Source organism: Danaus plexippus, chromosome 7, assembly GCF_018135715.1.
Source record: "Danaus plexippus chromosome 7, MEX_DaPlex, whole genome shotgun sequence".
NCBI classification, from domain to species: Eukaryota; Metazoa; Arthropoda; class Insecta; order Lepidoptera; family Nymphalidae; genus Danaus; species Danaus plexippus.
Genome location: NC_083541.1, coordinates 4,592,803 through 4,615,996, shown reverse-complemented (window position 1 = coordinate 4,615,996; position 23,194 = coordinate 4,592,803). Strand labels below are relative to the sequence as shown.

Genomic DNA, 23,194 nt, shown 5'->3' with positions numbered 1-23,194 from the left:
TTGTAGTTGTGATGAAATTTGTTACTCTAATATTCCGATTTTTGTTATTTAACTTGTACCGACTGTTATATTTAAAGTTGAAGTGAGTGCTCTTTGTTTGAATATTTATATTTTAAAAGTATAAAATGCTTATGCTAAATGTTAAGAGAAATATCTCACAATTGCAATGTTATGATTTTAATAACAAATATGTATAATAAAGTAAAAATGGTATTTGTTTTCAGTATTATTCGTAAATAGCTTTAAAACAAACTACACATAATTTATTACTTTGACGTAATACCAAGCTTAATATAGATTTTTTTCCCACATAAAGAATACACTATATTATTATTTTTTATCTTTTTCTTGCTTTGTATTTATAAGTGTGATATTGTTAATGTTTCACTAAGTTTACATTTGAAAAATATTTTAACGCTTACATTATTATATAACTACATAAATTTTCAAGAACAAAGTAATTCATAGGTATCTAAATATATTTATGACAAAATAATAGAAAAACATTTCGAAATCAATTATTATACGAAAAGTTCAATCTATGCTACTTTATTTTAATTATTAGTTGAAAAAAAAAACAGCATTATATAAAAATAAATAAAAAAAAACCTAAAGTCAATAACTGTTTTCAATTGCATTAGGTATACAAAATACTTAATAAAATCACCAATACAATGCACTGTCATGCATTGAGGTCGCGTCATATGATTATATTTTAATAAATATATGAAGTCTTAAAAACATTATTTAAACGATAATTCTATATGAATATTCTCTATCCAACCTACCTCTTTGAATAACAAATGACATTTTGAAGTATATCTACGTAGAGATTTCATGTGACGTATAATTGTTTAAAATTATCTATAGTTCAATCTCAACTTGAAAAAATCATACCGAATTGAGAATAAACTCTATTGAACATAAAAAATTATAAACGTTAAAATAATAGCATAGAAAGGATGTTAAATTCTTAAATTAAAAATATATCCCAGTTTGGAGTCTGTTAAAATTATGACAGATATAACGTTGAAGGTGATAAGTAGCCACAGTGCATGTTTAATCTCATTTGACGTGAAAAACAGTCACATTTAAGTTTATATGTTACGTTTGTTATTTCAACTGATTTCTGTATATCGCCCAGAATATTTTAGGGCCCCGGTAGGCTATATTTTGCTTTAGCAATTTGACTGCTTAAAGCTATTGGGTATGGACTATCCTGAGCTGGTGATAATTGGTCAATGACATCTTAAATTCATCTGGCAATGGCAATGAGCGACATAGCTCTTGGCAGCCGTGGCGTTTCTTCCAAGAAATGTTATTTCAAACCGCCCCCATTTTGATCTAAAGAATTGCCCTCTGAATTATTTATTATACAACATGTTTGTCTGGCTTGAACTTTGAACGTTGCAAAATGTATGACAAAATTAAGTCTCTAGTCTTAAACTTAAGATTTAGATTTTAATTACAATTAAAGAATTTCATAGTAAATGATAAAAAAACCCAAAGAAAGATAAGTGTAGGAGTCTAAGTGACATCGAATAGAACGATCATAAATTTAATATACCTAACCACTGACTTACGTTACCAAATGGAAATTTGGTATACGCGTAATTTGCAAGTATATATTATTTATAGCAAAAAAAAAGGTTTTTAAGAATATAAATCCTGTTCATGTCATTTTGATGGGTCTTACAAATGAATTGATTTTCAGAAAATGTGTAATCAGTGAACTATAAAACAAACTTATTAATCCATAAGGATTCGAAAAGTAAAAGGAAAAGAACAACGTTTATAACTTTTAGAAGATATATAACAGTTTTCAAATCCGTTGTCTAGTTGTTTCAGTATTTTAAGAGCTTAATACATATAAATTTAAATAGCTGTGTACATGTCCGATAATAACTAATAAAATAATGTTTCATGTCATAAACAATGTTTAACGCTTTAAGTTATATTTCCATTACGTAACTTTTAGAGGTCGTACTAAAATAATTTACGGTGCGCTGTAGTCTTCATCTTCTCTTAGAATTCACTATACAAACTAAAAAAAACATCTAAATGAAAATCAATACCACCAGTATTTATAAACATGTGATGATTTAAGATGATATCCAGAAACATAGCCTTAATGAGGATCATTATTTCATATAAGTGCAATGTACATACAACAAATATATTTATTAGCCCGATTATTTACATGCAACCCAAATTTTTTTCTTACACAGTCTTGCATTAAACAATCCATCCAGAATATAGATGGCGTTTTATAACATAGATTATTAATTTTTCTATTCCTAATCTATATTTATATTTAATTCTTCGTCTTTGTCTTTTTTGTATGACTTGAAAAGTTTTATTACTTATTATGCTAAGTTGATTTATATCTAGATATTTTTTGTAATTGTTTTAAACTGAAATACTTGTGATAGGATACTAGATACTTCCTGTCTGATTCAACAATAATCTTCAAGTTCAACAATAAAAAAGAAACTTTAATTGTTGAATTTCAAAAAGCACGTGGTTTTTCTTGCGCAAATCCCAAATTAAATGGGGAAATGCTCGCCTACCAATACACTTTTCAAAATTAGTAATGCTATTAGTACCAAAGCTATTATTAAAAAATATTCTCCAAACAATATTAAAGTTCAGTTTGAATAGCAGTGAAAATTTCACGGTTTTAAATACTGCTGTTCGAATTTAGCCATGATTTGGATATATAGGGTTTTCCAATAGGGACGCTTGAACTTTGACAGCTGATTGCGGCCATGTTGTTTGAGTGACAGCTGTCAAATGCAGTGTGTTATATTCATTCCGTCCTCCCAAACCACCATGGCAGGTTACAGTGTCGAGCAGCACGTGCAAATCATAAAATTGTTTTATGAAAATGGGTCTTCAGTTCGAGCAACGTTCCGCGCACTTCGCCCGTTTTACGGTCGCGATGATCGTCCTGCTGAGTCGACTATCCGTCGATTGGTGGACAAATTCGAGTCAACCGGGTCAGTTAACAATCAGCCGGTTCCCGTGCGTCAACGTAACGCGAGATCTGCCGAGAATATCGCCGCTGTGCGCGACAGTGTCCTCGAAAACCCGCGGCAGTCAATTCCGCGTCGCGCACAGGAACTCGGCCTTTCGCAGACGACAACTTGGCGAATTTTGCGTTGTGACTTGAGCCTGCACCCGTACAAGATCCAGCTGACCCAAGAGCTCAAGGTTAATGACCATAGACAGCGCCGTGTGTTCGCTGACTGGGCATTAGAGCAGTTGGAAGTTGACGCCGATTTTGGCAAAAAAATCATTGGATGTATTGGATGTGAATCATTGGATGGATCTGGACAACATGTGGTTTCAACAGGACGGCGCTACGTGCCACACAGCACACGCTACGATGGAAGTTCTGCACGAGCAATTTCTGGACATGGTCATCTCGCGCGGAGGCGACGTGAACTGGCCACCGAGATCGTGCGATTTGACCCCGCTGGACTTTTTCTTGTGGCGTTTTCTTAAGTCGCAGGTCTATGCCAACAAGCCGCAAACCACCGATGCCCTCAAAGTCAACATACGCCACGCCATCGATCAAATACAGCCCGATTTGTGCGCCAGAGTCATCGAAAATTGGACCTTTCGTGTGCGCGCCACCAACCGAAGCCGTGGCGGTCATTTGAATGATGTCATATTCCATACATAATGGGGTCGATAGACCTTCCAAATAAAAAAAAAAATTCGCAAATATCTTTCCTACATGTATTTTTTTTTGCATTTCAAAGATCAAGCGCCCTTAATGGAAAACCCTATACGTACATCTAAGTCAATTTTAAAGGTGGCAGTAAATACCAATGATAATTTTTTGTGTTTCCCCGGTTTATAAATTTGAATACAGTTTCTGGAGTCGACATTATGCATAAAATCTCAACTTGTAATACATTTTTCCTGTACACAATATAATTATGAGTGAGAATTGTAGATATAATCATAAAACTATTTTAATATGTAATGATGAATGTATCCTACGTCTCTAACAGCTGTAATATATTTCTATGAAAATAGTTAAGGAAATATTAAAGTCACAGCGTGTTTATTGTTTTAATATTTGAAACAATTTCAGCCGGTGACATCGCTCCGACTTGTTTTCGTTTATTTATCTACAAAATAGAATTGAGTTTACAATAACACATTAAACAAAAATTGATTGCATTTCCTTATATGTAAATATAGCAAGCATACAAAATAAATACGTATATATTAATATTAGCTATAACTATTACAATTAAACACTCGACTGATTCATAATTGAAATAAAACAAAACATAAATAACCTTAATTTATTGTCCTACCTTAATAATATGTTATGTAATAATTATCATTAAATATGGACATGCTTTTTTTAATTTCATATATGCAGGGGGTAACAAAAATTTTACACAACTAAAGTGGAATCAACAAAAATTTCAATAAATAAAGCGTTTATTGAAAACTCTTAAAAATTCTCGTAAAGTTAATACACGAATCGGAAAAATGCATTAAACTATATTATTCTTTTCATATAAATAAAATGCCCATAAAAGTAATGAGAACAATGCTTTTTTTAATTTGTTATAACAAACGGTCACATTAATCTTATGTATACTTAGCTGTTGCTTTGTAGGAAATACATATTCACCAGAAATATATCATGTTATGGCTAAGTAGAAAACTGACTCATTTAGATATTTTTTTTTACAGTTAAGTCAAAGACAATATAAATGATAAATAATGTTAACAGCAGATATATCATGGTTCGTAAAGTAAGGATTAACTTTCTTTACACAAACTAGGTACAAGTAATTTGTAAGTCTACGAACAGCAAGAAATTCTTAGAAATGAGACACCTATTTAAACATTCTGCCGACATGTGAATAAAAAGTTATTTGGGATAGGCACAGACTAAACAAAATTATATCGCAGCATGATTGCGACTGAAATGTGGTCGGTGCTCGCAATTTCTTAAAATAAGAGTTACTATGAACACATTTCGTATTTGAAACCTCTCCATCGAAGTTTTTTGATAAATTATCTAAATAACCTTGTTTTACTCAAGTGAGTACACATGTACATGTGTAAGTACACATCGATATTAATGAGGTTGGTATCAAAGTACACAGAATATCTAAAAACATGGTTGATCTTTTCATGTTAGCTGAAACGCATTGGCGGGCATAGCCGCAGGCGCAAACTGGTTTTATGAGCGATGACAGAACAACTATATAATTACCAGATACATGTCAGTACCATGTAACCATTTATTTTAAATGTTAGCAGAATATAATCACAGATTTTAATTTAAGCGACACCAGCTGCGTAAGTATTATGCAGAAATTAGTTCCTCTCTAATTCAAATTCCTCAACGACACGCCTTTCATTATGAAGTCAGCACTAGGCCTATAGACCATAGACTACGTAGGAAACAAACAGTCCTGCTTATATTTTATTTTTTTAAAGTTAAAGCAAATACCGGGTAACATTTTTGGTTTTACCTTACACCTAATAACTTACGGCATACGCTTTGTCTGTTTTAAAACAAAATCTTCAAACCCGAAGTGAAAATTCTTTAAAATGTTGTCATAACAACAATGCTTTTTTGAAATATATATAAAAACTTCTGCACAATGTTTATTCTTTCTGACGTTGATAGGTTGCAACGTGTCAAAAAGGAGTGGCGTTTCAACAAAGTAATTATTTTTCGTCTCAATAGTCATAAATAACAATACGTGATTTTCACACAACAATATACTGTGTAAAGTTATCCTATGCGAAGGTTTCTTCTACACTTAGCTCAGTACCGTTCAATATTTAAGCTGATTGAGAATTCTATTAAAGTCTATGAGCTCAGCTGTCGTGGAATACATTAACGGCGCGTGAACTTTGTGTTAAGCTTCAAGACTTGTTCTGCCACAGATTAATAACAGTTGGCATCGATTCGGTCACTTGAGACTATAGTATAATAATAATATTTCGTCCGTTTGAGATATTCACTATACCAAGACCCAAATTAATTTTTCCTTAATTAATGATTTATAAGATCTTATTATTAAAAATGTATTTATTGATTAAGATGAACAGTAAATAAAAAAGGTTAATACACAAAGATGTATTTACAATGATTGAAATTAATTATATTATTAAACAATTATGGATACAGATTTGAATTAAACAGTTTTAATTGATACTCTGTGCTTATTATTATTTATAATGTACTTACGGCATAGTAAGCTCATAAAAATTACAACTCAATTCAAAGACATGATTAGTCATGTCTAACAAAGTACATACGTTATTTTTATGCCGACTTAATCTCTTAATACATGAGGAAAAAATATATTTTCAGAATAATGAAGCAAACTAGTTAAAAAAATTTTGATTATAGGACCTTATCTTATGAATAAGAATTAAAACGCAGTATCAGCGGAAGTGCCAAATAACAGAATATATTAATGATTTACAGTAATCTGACGGATTATATATTATTGTAAAATTAGATTAAGATATTTATAAAAGCGAAACTAAAGAACTTTCACTAAAACAAAGCCAGCGGACTTCTTGGAAGACATAATCATAACAAAACCTAGTCTAAGAACTGTGAAGAGTACCTACATAGTTGAATAAAAATATTTGGGCTGTGGCATTTGGGCTTTAAATGACATCGCAATTGTTTATTCGTGTTGTGAATCCAAAGAGTCGGTAAGGCTTTAAAAATGGATGACGAAAATTGTCTTGCTACCTGTTAGATAATATGGTTTGTAAAAAAAAAAAATCTACTTGATGTTTGTAAGTGGAAATTTCAATGTGTATTTTATTTTGTAAAATTATATTTATTTTCTCATAACCTACTAATTTGCATGTGGTTTTCCTTATTCTGGAATCTTCTGTTATGGGAATTTATTGCTTGTTGCATATATCAAAATATTAAAGCAGTCCAATTAGACGTCACAGAGAACAGGATTATTAAAAAGTCGATATATGTGAAAACGTTGTGTCAACGAGATGATGTCGCATTAAATAATATATATATTATTAGTTAGGGGTTAGAGGGGTTAGGAGTTAGGGGTTAGGGGGGTTAGGAGTTAGGGGTTAGGGGGGTTATTTATAAATCCCCCAACCACGAGCCGTCTATCAATTCTGATTACACCTTCTATGCTTCACAATGTCTAGTCTTCTCGTCTTGTCTTACAAAAAATTGTGCCAATTTGTACCATGAATTAATCGTTTTTGGAATATTTCAAAACCGTTTAGAACCAGTCATAATCGTATGGACATATTATTGATGAAACTCCTTATGCTCCTGGTTTCCAGTAACCTGAATCTCCATTTTAGCAGTCTATATTTAATATGGTATGAGCGTATTTAAAGTAAAGTGTTTAAAGCTCAATGACAATAAAGTTCAAAATACGTGTGATTAAAGTTTTACTTAAATTTGTCGTTTTTACAGATCGTAATCGAAATTAATGGTAAATAATGGAACAAATAATTTTATATTTTATTATACGTTTCAATTATGTGTAGAGCGTTATTCATTTTTATTGTTTTGACTGTTTTTCAACATAGTTATGAATTAATTATTCACTAAAAGTAAATAAATAATAAAATAGACAGAAATAAAAAAAAAATTAAATATTTTTCGTATATTTTATAACTTACGTAATGTCTATAAATAGTCAAAGTGATAAGTGTTTCTCATGAGTTAAGTTTTCAACGTCACTCATGACGAAACTGGTTTGTGACGTTGTTAATAGTTAAGCTTATTGTTTGTCGGTATCGATGAATCATTAGTTTTATTATAAACTTAATATTTTAATTAATATATAACATTTGACATTGTATATAACTGAATAAAACTGTTACCTTTCGAGGAAATCGATAATCTTATAGTCTAGCATTTCACATCTCTAGACATGACTGTCGAAAATTATAGAACAAATAACAAATTTTCGTTTTTATTAATTAACGTTCATTCGTTATTATTATTGAAAAGTGTCCTAAGGTAGTATTTATAAAAAATATCAAAAATAGGGGTATAAATAATATTTTTATTATTAGGAAGGAATGTAAAACTATTATATCTGTCCCGTTCAGAAAGTTACAGACCGATAAAGATAACAGAAGTCACTGCAAAAAAATACCAATTTTTTTTTTACATTGTGTAATTACATAAAGAGGGTATTGTTAATCGTTCTATCATCGATAGAACAACACGCAAGCACTAGAACAGTGAACAATCTCAGTCGATTCACAAAACCAATTACGAGGATTGCATCATCGAATTATTGAGTCACGGTCACACTTACCTACTATATAGAACTTGGTCCTTCTGCCCGTGGGTTGAATCCTTTTAGTCATCACGAACGCTAAGTCACACTGACCGCAATATTGTAAACAATTATTTTGTTAGTCGTGACGTTTATAAAGATGAATGGTATAAAGTTCTCATGAAGCGCCACCTAACAAATCACACGTGTGCATCTAGTTCTGAAAAATGATCAAGTTAAAAGGATGACTTTATACGACTATCTTAATACAATAAATCTCGTCTCCATTTTGTAATGTTCCAATGACAGTTGTTTTGTCACCTGTCAAAGTTACACAATGGTTTTAATCAAGTAATCCTGTTTTCCATTTTGGTGGTAAATATATTTCGTAATATAACTAGTGGTTGTTACTGCACCTAAGATATTTTGTCAAACAAATAGCCTTCACGGTAGCTGGTTTTCGAAACAACAATATAAATTATTAATTTATTAATCAATTTTTAAAATACAAAATTAATAATTTATTAAACAATAGAAATATGATATATCTGTTCTCGAACGATGTTCTAGAACGCTACAACATGTTTGAACTACAACGTAGATAACATTTTAAAAGATGGCTTATTTCAAAAATAGAATTCATTTTCTTGTAAAAAGTTCTTAAATTTAATAAACCGTTTTTGGTTTAAAAGTTTTGTTTTAAAATATAACTAATAATGTTTCATGAAAAATATTAATAGGGTACATTTAGTTTCTTTGGTACCATTAATGATTTATAAATAAATCTTATATTATTAATAATACATTACGTAAAATGCCTTTGATGTCTAAGTTCAAATAACGTTTAGGTGCGTCCATCAAGATTTAGTGACTTTTCATATATGTATTTTAAATGTCAGGGTCTCATAAAAGATGTTATTGATTTTTAAAGTCGTACTTCCGTTATTTAGTTAAAACTCGATATCGGTTACATAAAAAGTTTGCTGTTATAAAGCTAGCTTTCATTTATCTTGTTCTTTGATACTAGAAAGCTTCCTAGTTTATTTTGATAATATCTTGGATGTTTAATTAAGGACCTAAAACTTATAAAGGACGAAAATATTAAAAAGTAATATGCTGCAAATATTCTACCTACTTTAAAACCGGGACAAGAGGAGCAGTGGTTCAGTTATATTAAACTTATGATTAGAATTATTTTAAACAGATAACTAGTGCAACTTAATTAATAATTGAATAAATTTAATATTAAAAATGCTTTTTGTTTTAATATCTTTAACCCTAATTAATCCGAGGGTTTAAGAGTTTGTTTTTTTTTTAAATTTAGAACACGATTGTGCTTAAAATTATAGTAAACTAATATCTCATTTTTCATAAATCGAGATATTCATAATATCTCTAGCTTTTGAAACTTTAGATTTATTTCTTTTAATATCTAAGTATTGCAAGTGATAAATATTTTTTTTTTGATACGAAAACTAAATAAATGATTACGGAATGCTCATAAAGTAACAAATTGAATTTTAAAGTCCTTGTAAACGACTTAGTGTGCAACAGTTTTTAGTTAAAATTGAATTCATATAAAACTTCAATCTAACCTTGAGCAATGCTTAAGAATTAGCACCTTTTAACTGTGAAGGTTCATACAGTGCCTATTGGATTGTTGTCTGTTATACGCCAATTGTGTTTATTCAGTTAATCAATTACGTATCTATTTAGCATTCGATTTATTTAAGGAATGCACTTATATTATAATTTATAGCTACCAATTGAACTGTTCAAACGAATACACAAACTATAGACACCGACTATTGTTATTATGATTTTTGTTGAGTAATATTCTTACAGAATCCTACTTATATATGAACGGGTATGTTTGTATGAATAGAATTATAGTGCTTTGCTTACGAATGAGCAAAATAATTAATAATTACCTATTATACTAATTAATTTATATGTACCTATAAGAAATTGAGAGATTAAAAATCTTGACACTTGACATAATTTATAAAGAACATGAGAAATCCTGTAAATAAAAAACGAATATTTCCTTAATGTATGTTTCGACATATCCCAAATAGTTTCTACGAAGTTATTACAAAGAACCATTTGTTCCCGCTATCGTTTGTCAAAGATGGCGGGCAGTCATTTATATTTTCAAGTCCTAAATATTTTTAATGTCTACCCATTATCATCCGCACGTGTTGTTCTTTCCAGTGAGAAATTGTCTTTTATAAATGATACAAGTTCCACCCTCTGTCTACGCTAGATTTACAACATGGAACAAAGGACATCAATTCTGAAAGTGACATGTGAACTATGGGATATGCCACTGAAAAAGGCAATTTTTGTGGTTAGAATAGGATAGCTGTGTAAGTGATAGATAATAAATGCTTTATATATACATATATGCATTTATTATATATACATTCCTCTTCCTATAAACATTTGTTTAACGATTATTTAAGTATAGATTGAAATAAGATAAAATAAAACCTACTGTACGGTATTCGTTCTACTTAATTTGTTTAAGACAGTCGATAAGATATTTTTTTAAAGGTACCAATTATATATACAGATTTGCCTGCTGGATGATAGAGATTTTTGATAAAGTTTAAGTAAATATGCTATTGTTAAATGATTCAAAGAATGAAATACGTGAAAAACTAAGAATTAAAGATTCTGGCGACTTTTCTACCTGTATGTATATAATAAAATCCTTCTGTTCCTTCCAGACATCATTATAACATTGATTGACATTTTCGCAATAAAGTTTTTATGAGATCTCGTATCTTTTTTGCGAAATTAGGCTTTATTAAATCGAGTCAAGATAATTTATTTCCATTTAAGGGTATTTGTAGATACAAATGACATACAAATTAAAGGTACGACATTTTTTTTTTGGAAAAAGTTATGCAAACCCTTTTAACTTAAAGACCTCTATTTCATTTACGGTACAGGCTTAACCATTTAATCAAAGATTTTACTTTTTTTATGCGTAAGTTTGCGTTTTTACTTAGGCATGTTATATTAATTAGAAGATTGGAATTAATTATGTTATCTTTAGACAAAAATATTTATTTTAAAAATTTTCCAAAATAAATCTTCGAGACAAAAGAGAATAATCTATTCCTGGGATAGTGCATTTATCATTCTTGGGCTTAGCTTCCACCATCCTTCAGGTGTTTAAGTAATCCGACACCATTCAGCTTGTATTAAAAAATAGTCAATATAAATAATAAACGATTGCTTACCGAGGTAAACTGAATCTATCAGTAACAATTAATTAGAATATATAAAGACTATGTCCACAATATTCCAACGGGTCATTCGTATTTCGTTGAGGTAGATAAATCTTGAACGTATGCTCCATTGTCCCGTCAATATGTCAAGTGTGGTGCTCCTCACTTACGACACGATGACATAACGCCATACTCCTACTCTGATTTAGATATTGATAGAAATGCGTGTTTATCTTACATATATCACGCACACATCGACATTAATCACATCTTATATGTGTATATCCCATTTTTCATTTAATGGTCCCATCTGCGGGGAAAAGTGTGACAAAAATAATTGGACAAGTGTCATCTGTAAATGTATGCCAGCTTGCTTTATCTTGGCGTAGTTTAAAATTATTAAAATATCTTTATAATTAAACTACACGTAATGTTTATTATGCATAGGAATTAAATCTTGAATTAGCAATCTTTCAGGAATTATGTAAAGACATTTGAAATCACTATCATTATTGAAATCAAGGAAATGTGATGGAGCAAAAAATTTTCGATAGGTATAACGTCCCAATTAATTTTCCAATATAACATTCGTACCCTATAAACGCGCACACACGAGTGACATAAGCTTTCTAAATATGTATAATAATTCCCAAATTACGCTACATTTTTAATAATAGTTGTCATAATTTATGCACGACCTTAATTTTGAGACAATATAAATAAGTCGAGATCTTGAAAGATCAGAAATTCTCGGCATTTTTGATATATTGATACATAATTTTTTTTTTTTCTATTTGATAAGAAATTAAATGTCTTTAATTATTCAATTACGTTATGCTACAATTGTAGTTATAAGAAGTAGAGACCTGTAAAATCTTTTATAATTAAAAAAACTAATTCTGTGTAAAGTACTAAAAAATAGAATCTCATGTCGGCTATGTATCCCGCAGCTGAAAAATGCCTGTAAGTTTCAGAAATCAGAGAATGCTGGTTTCAACAATCTAGCGTTATTTGGTAATTTAGTTACTAGTTGGTATCAACCAACTAGTACTGAAACTGAGAGGGCTGATGCGCGGATGCATCAGCGACCTTCTGTGTTTAGATTGCCAGAACATACTCGATTCGTCGCACTGTTAGAGATGATAGGTTTTTTCCCGTCCGTAATAGCACCAACCCGCAAGTAACTTTTCCAGGCTTTCAAAATATATTCCAGTTTGTCTTTAAGACTTCTCTTTCACACTGAATCATTACGTAAATTTATATCCTCTGAAATCAATGAAAGAAGCAATTTATCCTTGTGTACTAAATATGCTAAGTACTAATTATACAAAAACAGTATCTGGTGATGAAGGTTGCGATGTTATCATCTGATTTTATTGTTAATTACCATTCTTATGACATACTTGCTGTAGAATTGAACAATTTCGTCGTCTTTCAATTGTTCTAAATCATCCCGATACTTAGCCGAATATCTAAATAAAACAATACAGCAGTTGCATTCACAGCCGCTCCGAGATCTGCTTTCTTATTTATAATTATATGACATTGGAATCTTCAGGTAATTTCTAAAAGATAATACACAAATGTACCCAATAGCTCAACGGAAAATGTTGTGCACTGGAACATATTTTCGAAGTCGCAAAAGACAGCATGTCCGTCATTCGTAAGAAATTGATTGGAATTAGGACTAAGACAGATTGGTCACATACTGTTTTATTTGATTGTGTGTGCTCATCATATTGTAAAGGCAAGACCAACGAGTTTCACAATAAAAAACCAGTTGAATTATCTTACCACCAATCCCATCAATCTCGGTAGACATCAAGACATTTTATGTTTCGGAACGATCTCGAAAAATGAGGTGAGTTTTCGGAAAATCGTCATCTCGTAAGATCGAGATTGCAGATTTACGCAATGTACTGCAAATTGCAATAGACGCTGTAAGGCTGAAATTTTGTAGACTCTCCTATCTATTGAGCTTTAGCCTCGCTTTAATCGAAAGTAAGAAAATAAATTTGTGCTTTTTTATTTACCAGTAACACTCTTACAACATAGATTGTTCCACCGCCAATCAAGCCAAAATGTTATAAGCGGTTTAGTCTATAAGGCGTACCAAAGATACAAACATCCATACATTTACACAAAAAACTTAGCTCTCTTTTGGTACATTTGGATATAAAGCGTTATAAAATTATGGCCCCACTACACTGTCGGGGAAACATATATTTAAAAAACAAACATATATATCAAATATCAGATGAAATGGAAGTTGTAAGATTGGTGTCGGTATATAGAACTAGTTGTATCCGCGATATCTTACGCATGGTATTTTTTGTTATTTGTATAAATAGACATAAATAAATATTCTTAAAGTGGTTTTAGACCCGGATTTTTACATAAGTTTCTGCCTGTAAAAGTTCCACCAAATTCAAATGAGTGGTTAACTGAAAGACGGAACAAATATATTTAATAAAATCGTAATTTGTTTATTTTTTTTTCAATATTACTAAATTAATCATGATGGAAATTGAGCTTTGTTTACCCTATGTAGTAACTAAGGCCGAATAAGCACCGTCCACTCCATAATCACGGTATCAGGGATTTAAAAAGACGCTATCTCTTACCTAGGACTGACATTTCCGACACGCGGATGACTTGTTTACACTGATCAAATGCTTGGATGTATAAAAAAAATACTGTTCTTAATAAATTTACCAAAAAAAGTTTCACAGCGCTAACAGCGAATAAGAAGGATGACAAAGTCGAAAAAGAAAACTACTTTAATTTTAATATCAAATACACGAACAGGATATTGAATTTGGTAAAAATTGATTTTTTTTAAGACAATAAATATATTAACTTTGACGCGATACAAGGTATAATTAATAGAATGAATAAGTAACTTTAGAAGGAACAGAGCACCCTCATATTATTAGAAGTGACGTAATTTTAATGGTTTAATCTGTAATCTCAAAAAAATACTTAATAATCTGTACTTGAATCGAACTTGACATAAGAATTCGTTTTAGTCATTGTTAAAAAAAAAAAGAAACTAGTTATAAGTCATTCATTATATGCGCGGATGTTTAAGCAACAAACTTCAAACAAAAAAAGCAAGAGATTCTGATGAAAGGAACACTTCATGTATGGAAGAGGCAAGGAAAATATGGATTAAAATTCACTTAGTTTAAATTAATTCCTGGCGGTATATTATAGGCACTTCTAATTCAATAAAATCATGTCTTCGTGCTGCTTTGATTATGATTTTAAAAACGTGTCATATGTCATCAAAATGACCTTTATTATAATGCTATATACCCATGCGGGTGTAATGGGTGATAATAATGGATTTAAATCGGTTACAAAAATCATTTCCAAAATTCTCTTTATTATGATATCAAAATAATCTAATGATACTCGAACAAAACAAAACATAAACTCACACGAGATAAATACATAATGCCTCTTTTTGATTGTCACAGTCGGTCAATATTTGGATTTATTTATTGGTCACTGATTTGCAATGATAAACTCTGATTCTCTTGACTGATTGGGCAAAATATTTACGATTTTAAACATATTAAGGAAACTACATGAGAGTTTGTACCTTTGAACGAAATTAAACGCTGTGATATTTATTTTAAGAAAGTTCGTACTAAAATAGATTAACTCTCTGTTTTATTTTTGCCTTAATTTATTTTTTTTGTAATTAAAAAGAAATTCATGGATTTTACATATATACTTTTTCTTTACTTAACTAAATAGCTTAACTCTTTTAAAGAGAAACTTATTACATATCTCGATTTTTCTTTCTTTTTATCATATCGGCCGCAAAGCATAGCAAATGGCTTCTGGTAGAGCAGCCAAGGACAATATAATAAAGCAGGTGACTGAAAATGTTTTTGAAAACTCTCATAGAGTTCAATGTCTACGATCCGGAAACAAAATCATATGTATAGTGTTTCACTAAGCCCCAGAACATTTTAATTTAGTGGTCACTTCTTGTATTTGCTAACTTATGACTTCTGAATTGTTCGTCTTCAGTTCCGTGTGAAAAATAAACATGTAAAAATGAACCTTAAACTATAAATCTTAGATACTATGATTGTGTGCGTTCATAATTGACCCCTGAATTCAATATGCAGGCAAAGGCGCGTTTGAACGGGTGCGTTGCGCTTATTAACATAGCACGCATCCTTTAATTCGCATGGTGGCTTGAATTGAATAAAATGTTTATCGAGATAATAAAATTATGTAACCCGCTACGCAGCATGAAACATGCAACATGCGATTGAAAAATTGCGCATGCGTTTTTCATTTTATATTCTGCCATTGTTATAAAATGATAATGAGCTGACATTGAATAATACGAATTATAATTGTGTAATTTTAAGGATTAGACTGTATTATTATTATGTCTGAGCGCTGTCGGCGTCGGTAGTCGGTATTCTGTAGAGACGGTGATGTTAACGTAAAGTCGTATCGATTCAAGTTTATTCCTCTATATATTATAAAGATTGCTGGCCCTTCAAACATTTAAGACATTGATCTGATAAAGTAACTTATTTTGCCGATTTCTTCTTAGATAATAGTGGTCTATAACCCATATCAGTTAAGTTTTATCAAAAAAAAATCTGATAATCGCTAATTGAACTGTAGGTAATCCGTCAATGAAGTCTTGTCCAATAGGGACAGTTTATGTCGTGATAGCGTCGCCTCGCTATTGGCTGTCGGTGATGTGATATCTATTTCGGTGTTAAGTGAGAATGCGCGCGCTGAGGATCTGTGCGCGTGTGAAACCATGCAGGGCGCGGCTATGTGTGCGTGTGTTGTTGAGGCGCGCTCTCTCTGTTTACCGCGCGGTACAGTGGCCGGCGAGCGCCCCGCACTCACGTGTGTCGCGAATCGACTTCCCCGGTGGTTGCCGACTTACATCAACATTTCATGGTGTTTTCCAACAGTTCATTGGTGCTAATTCGTGCCGGGCGTTAAGGAAACATTCGAGGGTCCACCGGATAGAGCGTGCCTATTTTCGGTGCCGCTCATAAAAATTATAGGTGTTTTCGGCGGATGCGATGAATAAATTTTGCAAATCGAGTCTGTGTGTCGAAAAGGTTCGTGATAGCTATGTTTTGATCGGACGGCGTGTTGTGCCGGGCGGTGCGGATACATTTCGGCCATCTCTTCTGCCGATAACTGTGAAGCTACGGCAGTGTTGCCAATTTTCCGCCCTTGGATGACTCCAATACCATTTGTATTGGAGTCATAAACAGAAATTAGATCCAGATGCTCCTGCTGATGCTGTTATATGCTTAGGTAAATATGACCTTGGTCTAGCGTTATGGATGTACCAGCTCTTTAGGTTCCAATCACGTATATTCCTTCCCTGACCATCTGAGAGTTGCTTATTTCCGCTTCGAAGTCGTAAATTTTGTATGGATGTTCATGATTTATATTATAATCAAGCGTTTCATTTGCATAAATTACATACTATTGTAGAAGTTTCGAGGTACATTTTTATTGATGATTTCCGACGACTTAACGACATTCATAAACATTATTATAGCGTGTTTTCGTTGCATTATAATATAAATCATTATATACAAGAATATTTCTTGAATAAATATAAATACAACCTAATTTTAAAACAGTTTGCCCCACGTCATACAATTCTAATTCCTGCATAAAAATTATATGATGATTAAAAATAACTTACAAAAGCAATAACCAGGGAATCATCTCCGGTCGTGTATTTGTTTACTCTTACATAATCAGTTTTCATTGTAATTTACACACTTTCACTGTTCCAAATAAAATTATCGGTATTGACATCTTATGTCAACATACGTATTGAAAACCTTCGATGTTAAACGGTCTACAATAGTGAATAGAGCTGTCTATGTATAAACTTTTTTTATGCTATGGCTTCATTCGCATAAATAGTCTAAACTTTAAACATTTTTAAATGTCAGTTGGAACTTATAACACATAGTAATAAATAATGCACCTTTTCATAATTATTAATATTATCAATAACCAATTATCACTATCAATCATGAAAACGAAAATAATCAAGGGTTCCTATTGGTTGATTTAATTTGCTGCAAACGTATCTATTGGTATGCACAACTGGTAAAAACATGTTCTGTCAATTTGTTAAAGATAATAGAAAAAAGGAAGGTCAAACCGCAGATGACAAACGAATATATGATTCTTATTAGAAAGATCTACAATATATTTAATATCAACTGTAAAAAATGCCAACAGAAACGGGTTTTCATGTTAAGTAATTGACAAATAATAAAGATGCTGTCATTCGAAAATCATTAATGAAATCCTAACGTAATCGATTGGAATGACTTAATACGTTTATTATACGAGGTACTGCTGTCAGTGCAATTTTAAGATTCGCATTAATAGTTCCTTAGTACAAACAATATTGTAGATACGTGTCTTGAAACAACAAAATTGACAAGTAATTGTCCGACGGCAATAAATTTTCAGCAAACGACAATGATTGTGTTATTATGAATAACTTAGTAATATTTTACAAGCTGTACAGCCTTGGTTTATGTTAAAAACGACTCTCATACCAGCGCTATCTTTTCTATGTATTTTTCAGAATTACTAACGACGTATTGTATTCATAGCATAATAACTGAAATATTAAATGTCTTATCTCGCTTCTATAATCCATAGAAATAAAATATATTTTTAATTAAATAGATTCAACATTAAAAGCAGCTCTACATTGTGTTAAAAAAAAGATAGGTAATCGACATATTTTTATAAAGAAATGCCTTAAATGACAATATTTAAGATAAAGGTTTAAGAATTCATGCACATAAGAATTCAATAAGTATTTATCTGAAAGCGTTTCTTTCAGACGTAAGTCTAGCAAATTTAAGAATTATCCGAGACAATTTGCAACGTTCAAAAAAAACATTCGGCTATAACGTAGCATATTACGTTATGTAATGTTATATGGTAAATTTTGAACCTCATTCGTAATAACGATGACAAATGTATTTGATTTCGTTATATGTTGGAGGTAAAGTCGGCTGTTATTTGGGTAGTTACAAATTATAATGAGCATTGTTATTGTTTAATCCAAACATTTAGAACCGAGACTGACGTCGGTTGGTCTGTCTACACTATTGTTTATAGAATAAACTGAATATTAATAAATTTATATATATTATATGTTTATATATAATTTATTAATACACCCAAGTACATTAATTGGTTAAACACTTAGTGCTCAGATCGAACTAAAAAGGTTTAGTGCTGCCATCTAGTTAAACTTAACCACACATAAAACAATATGTACATAGTTTTTGTTATAGCATAAAATAGTACTCTTATTTGTTATTCTGTTTTTTAATCTGTACCCTTAATACAAGTCTGCATCTACGCTACATACGCAGCGGTTATGGTTTTTTTTTATTCATAATCCTACGTTGACACTGGCATGTGCGAATATTTATGAATGGAAAACTTTAAACGCATAGTATGTGGTGGTGGAAATATGTGTTATGGGTACAGAAGAAAACAGAATAAACAAAACTTCTATCAGTTCAGATTCTATTAAACACCGTTAATAATATCGGTATTTGTTCAGGATGTCATACTATTACTAACTACCAGATAGTTTCTAGGAAAATAAGAGTAGTAAGTATTGTTTTCGTAGATTTTTGTTCACTTTTAAACCGCGATACAATAAAAATATTAGGATTGTTATCCGTATAATGTATAATGTAAAAATTTATATTGCGATATGGTCTGGTTTATGAATCATTATATTATGTTTACGGGTTTACATCCTGAATATACATTATCAATTGCGTAACTAACATATGACTAAGATATTGCAATTATATCAACAGACACATCTCATTCTAAACAAAGTGAAGATGTAGCTTCCAACGGATCAATTGTCTATGGGAATGACCTTAATTTGTTGTAACATAATTAAATTCTACGTAAGAAATGTTTGAATTTCTTTATAAAGAGAATATTTCAACATGAGTCTGAAGTTTACGGACTACATACTTCAGAAACCAGCTATGAAGCGTGAGTTAATTAGTTATAAAGCATACGAACAACTAACCCATTTAAAATGGTCATGTTGGAAGCCATTAAAAGTTATTGCAAAGTAACAATACGAACGTTTTGTCGAGTCCCATGATGTATTGGCGTTAGGAGTTAAGACGTATCCGTGATAAGACGCACACAACCAACGGCCTCCACACATACAGAGGATGTTAATTATTACGTGTTTGTTTTTACCACACCCACACATACATATAAAAACATACGCACACACACATACCGTGAATAATGAGCCTTCACATTTAAACTGTTGCCGATTAGAAAATATATCGAACTTTAAACAAAGTCACGTCTTAGTGTATTCAAAAAAATATATTCCCATTAAGGTTTCATTCAACAAATATTGAACAGAATTTTGTTTCAAATAAAAACTAATGTAACAAACCTTCATGCGTTAAGACATTACCTTCACACATACATTAGGTAGGTGTCGGTCGTGAGAATGTGCATGTTCGGAGTTGTTGTTATTTTTTTTATTATCGAAATAACACTTAATCACTTCCTACAGCTAAAAGGGAGGAAGTCATGCGTTTACAGAAATAATAAATTAGCACTGTTTCTATACAATTCGTCGGTTTTGATGCCCTTGGTTTGAGGTCAATATAAAATGTGCTGGGAGGGCCTGTGTTACGACACGCCACTCACATTAACAGATCCAATGTTTGTTGATTTTTGTTTGTTAATTTTCGAGAAGCTGTCGAACTTCAAGTGGGCATCAAATATGCGTCGACGATAAATTTTTGCTTTATTTGTCAATGGCTGACTGAACATTATATAAATTATATTATTTTACAAATATATTTTTATAATCCCCCTAACATTGTGAAATATGAATAATAAATGCATTCTTTTTTTGAAATTTACGAACGTCCATTTTAAGAAGCCAAGTTTCGAATCAGCTTTTTCTCGTATTGTCCCACTTTCCCACAATTCAGTTGTCCAATATGTAATCCTTAAGCGTCTATTATATTCAAATTTTTTAATGGTGTACATAATTTGAGGTCGCATGATTTTTCTGTACTAAATTACAACCGGCTAGCATTGTCAGCAATTGAAAGTTATTTTTGGATGTGAGTGACAATTTGTTGCTGAAATAATTGTTCCGTCCTATAGAATTGTATGACCTATACTATACATAAAGCATAAACAAAATTAAATAATATCAAGGCAGGTTTTATTTGGAAAAAAACTAAAACTAATAATATTAACTTCGGTAGTATTATTTTAATATCAACTTCTCTTATCTCGATTGCTATTGCTACTGAAAGGAAAGCAAACTAAAAAGATATAAACAGTATAAGCCATTCCTTTTTTAAATATTTAGGTATATTTTAAAAAAAACATGAATTCAATAGAAGCTCCTTTTAAACACATAAATAAACTTTCCAACTGATTATGTACGGTTTATTTAAAAATGTATTATTTTCTTAATAATTTTTTTTATGACACCTAGCTCTGTACTAAATCTACTTTATTGAAATTATATTCTATTTAATATAATCTATCAAATGTAATTATCAATTAGCAACTAAATATTTACTGCTTATGTATAAAGTAGACATCGTTAATGCGAGATGTTTATAATTAGATACTGATAATATTATATATTCAGTAAGGAATCTCAGCTGATAAATCCCCTTGATTTGCAATTCATCTCGAGAACACCGCGTGAATGGAATATTGACTATTGAGTTGTAACCTAGATCCTGTTATGATATACAATCTCCTTTAATAACATCTTTGTGAAATAATAATCGCAAGCATATCGGCAGAATGCGTTCATGCAAACGTTTTTATATTAAACGGACTTTTTTATACAGACTGTTTTAATTCATAAGATAAATATTAAATACTTCGAAACATGCACCGAAAGCATCCTAAGTGTATTTCAATAGATGTATCGGAGATATATTGTATATATGTATACTACAATTAACGTGAAAATAAAAATTAATTTTCATTTATAGAAAATTGATTTGAATTAAATTAAAAAAAAGATCTTAAGGTAAATAAAATTTTATACATTAATATCAACAAGTTTTATATAAAACTCATATTACATTATTAAATTAAACTTTAAAAATCCTGTATGTATAAATTTATCATAGTGAACATTTTTTACGAAGTATTCAATTCATTCAGACTATAAATTATTGTAAAAATATATATAACGTTCGAAAACCGTTTTTCCGGTGTACAAAGAAATACGATTAATATATTCTTTCGTTCTAATTTGTAACGGACGATATCTCGTAATCTTAATAAGCCTTGGAAGATTATTTTTATCTCGGAAAATTTGCACTCGCAAATGGTCGAAGCCTGACCCGAGCTGTATCTCAAATATTGGCTCTGTAATGAACAAACATCCACAAGACTGTGTGCATATATGGCCAGCTGTTTTGTCTCTATATAGGACGAAGGATTAGACGGAATCTTATAAAACGCTCACGCTATATTTATGACGTCTCCTATCAAACTTTATTGCTTTCATATCTGAATATTCTCATAATAAATTGTTGAGCAATTCTTCCGTTGATATGAAACGTTCATTATCTTTGTATATTACATTATCGGGTAATAAGAAATACAATTAAATAATTTCTTAGTAATTATTTGTATTACTTGCTCATACTATGCTATGATATATTAAGTTATCTTACGTTTAAGAAATATACAAAATCGTTGTTTTTTAAAAATTATTCTTTTTTTTTATGACGAAGACATCGCAAAATTTATTTTCATTTAAAGTACATATTAACTTTTTCACTAATAATTTTTTTGTTTAAAAATTATTTTTGGCCAGTCCCTTTTCTACTCTATAAAACTTTTTATGTCCCTATTAATTTTGTTTACATCTGTTTATGTAATTATTTCGATTAAGTTATAATAAATTTAGCTTTAAAATAATAAACATGAAACATAAGATCCTAATTCGAATAATTTTAATTCTAGACAGAAGAGAACATAGTAAAGAGATTCCATATTGAAGCTGAATATTGTAAAAACCTTGTTGGCACAAAACCTCTTTGGCCTAAATATGAAAATTAAAAAAGCAATTTGTACGTGATAGTCGAAAAGCCAGTGACCCAATAAAGCAGTAATCAGGTTAGGGGTCGAGCTCGGTATGTGACCAGAGAGATCTATTGACGCCTCTGTACATTAGCCTTGCCAGCTATTTAGGTTTAATTTCGTTTGTTTGCTAGCTCGTTAGTGTATCCTTTGCGTTATGGATATGTTTGTCTGGGATTTGTAAGGAGAATCGTTCTATAAATATAATGTGAAATCAAGTCAAATTCTCTTATAAAAAAGTTTCTACATTTCATCAAAGTGCCATTACCCTAATTATTTTAATAACATTAAAAGCTCAGAAATTTGGGTACTGTTTTAGACTATCTGTCGTTTGTCACGTATACCCGTTTTTAAAAGAGGTTTTTAGTGTACACTCCCAATATTCTTTATCAAATTATATATTTTTAAGATGTAACAACTCATAAAACAGATGCTACTATGTCATGACCTACTTCGCTTAAGAAATTAAATGTTTACGGGCGTTAAGCATTC

The 23,194-nt window shown here is 30.9% G+C and overlaps 1 protein-coding gene across 2 annotated transcripts in view; it reads left to right on the top strand.

Annotated features, from left to right (window-relative positions):
• The first annotated feature begins 16,374 nt into the window (after positions 1-16,374).
• Positions 16,375-23,194, top strand: part of LOC116770538 (transcription factor kayak) — a 30,077-nt gene continuing 23,257 nt past the window's right edge. For both annotated transcript variants that reach the window (XM_032662055.2, XM_032662054.2), the window contains exon 1: positions 16,375-16,837. The gene's annotated coding sequence lies outside the window, so the exon portion shown is untranslated. The remainder of the gene's footprint in view (positions 16,838-23,194) is intronic.